Source organism: Monopterus albus, unplaced genomic scaffold, assembly GCF_001952655.1.
Source record: "Monopterus albus unplaced genomic scaffold, M_albus_1.0 scaffold1.1, whole genome shotgun sequence".
NCBI lineage: Eukaryota > Metazoa > Chordata > Actinopteri > Synbranchiformes > Synbranchidae > Monopterus > Monopterus albus.
In genome coordinates this window covers 3431776-3433492 of record NW_018127881.1, presented here as the reverse complement: position 1 = coordinate 3433492, position 1717 = coordinate 3431776, and the positions used below count along the sequence as shown (strand labels likewise).

At 46.3% G+C, this 1717-nt stretch overlaps 1 protein-coding gene across 1 annotated transcript in view; it reads left to right on the top strand.

Annotated features, from left to right (window-relative positions):
* cox14 (cytochrome c oxidase assembly factor COX14) overlaps positions 1-1717 on the top strand; it is a 4698-nt gene that overhangs the window by 2633 nt on the left and 348 nt on the right. The window lies entirely within an intron of this gene.

The following is a 1717-nucleotide window of genomic DNA, read 5'->3' as shown; positions in this document are numbered from 1 at the left end:
GAAGTTACACACCGACTCAACATTAATTTTAGTGACCTCTGACTGGCGAAGTCGGGAGTCATTAGTGTCGACGTGAATAACAACCTTACTGTATTTACGCTTATTCTTAGTTAGCAGCTTCAAGTAGGATTCAATGTCGCCCGCTCTGGCCCCAGGAAAACATTTGACTATGGCCGCCGGTGTCTCTAGCTTCATGTTTCTGACTATGGAGTCTCCAGTTACCAGAGTTGTTTTCTCAGCGGGTGTGTCGCTGAGTGGGGGAAATCGATTTGAAACGTGAACAGGCAGGTGATGCTCCGTGGACATTCGTTTGGAGCTACGACTCTTGCGAACTGTCACCCAGCCACCTGTCTGAGATCCCGGCTGCTCGGGCAGCTGTGGGGGGCGGCTAGCTTGGGCTAAGCTACGTCTAGGACGCTCCACACCGGCTACGTGGGCATAGGTAGATGGCCTATTCTCCCTAGTGTGGAGCCGCGCTTCTAAGTCTGTGAGCCTCGCCTCCAATGCTGCTAGCATCTGACATTTATTACAAGTACCATTATCGCTAAAGGAGGCAGAGGAATAACTGAACATGCGACACTCCGAGCAAGAGAAAGGAGGAGAGGAAGAGGGGGAAGCCATTGCTCTCGATTAAGCTACTAGCTTAGCTAGCTTCTAAACTAGCCGACCTAAAGTAGCAAGTTAAATTTGGTAGTTAGCAAGAACTTCTGCAAAACAAGTGCTTTAAGTGGTGCAAGCGTATGTTGTCACTCAAAAATTCAGATGAACCTAGAAAATAGTGAGTTTAATTCCTAAACAATCTGGAAGCAAGCACAACGCAGTGCAAATACAGAAAACAGGAAATGAGTACGGTTTGCCGCAGGAAACGGCAGTCCGTCAAAGGTTCCGCATCTCACAGGACTTTCCGCCATATTACGGTTACTGGTTATACACAGTTTGATTCAGAGAGGTTGTTACTGGTGTAGTTTTCATTGGCATTCTAGATAGAATAGTGACGTAGCTGGACAGTTGTGGACCTGGCCCTCAGAGTTGGAGAAGAGTCACACTGTGTTTGCAAATTGCATGTGCATTTTAAGGAGGATAATAAGGATAACGATAATCACCTTTATTGGCCAAGTATGTTGCACACAAGGAATTTGTTTCCAGTACAGAACCGATGGCTGCGGCGCCACCTCAAACGACGGCTCTAACCATCGGGGGTAAAGGAGGGTTCAGTGTCTTGCCCAAGGACACTTCGACACATGGACTGGAGGCACCAAGATTCGAACGTTCAACCCTCCGGTTGGGAGACGACTGCTCTACCCACTGTCACCTCCCCTATTAAATTAGGATTGAAAATTGGTGCTGCTAATTATGGGGCCCTGAAAGTTTATGACAGCCTGACCTGATACCCCCTCTGTTGGGGACCAAATACTGGTTAAACGTTTAACTTGAATACTGAGCTTCCCTAGGAATGCTCACATTTACATGATCAACTACATTTCAAGGAAATTGTTCAGTGATGAAATAGCCACAGAGATGTGCTTTGGTTAATCCAGCAAACTGCATACCTGGCAAAACAAAATACTTCATTGCATTGATGCCAAAATCATAAGGATCCAATATAGCCACAAAACAGTCATGCTCGTTGATTTGCAACATACCCAAAGTGACCTAATACACCCCAAGTAGCGGTTACTGTAGTACAAATAGGACAGTAAAATGTCTGACGGTTGAC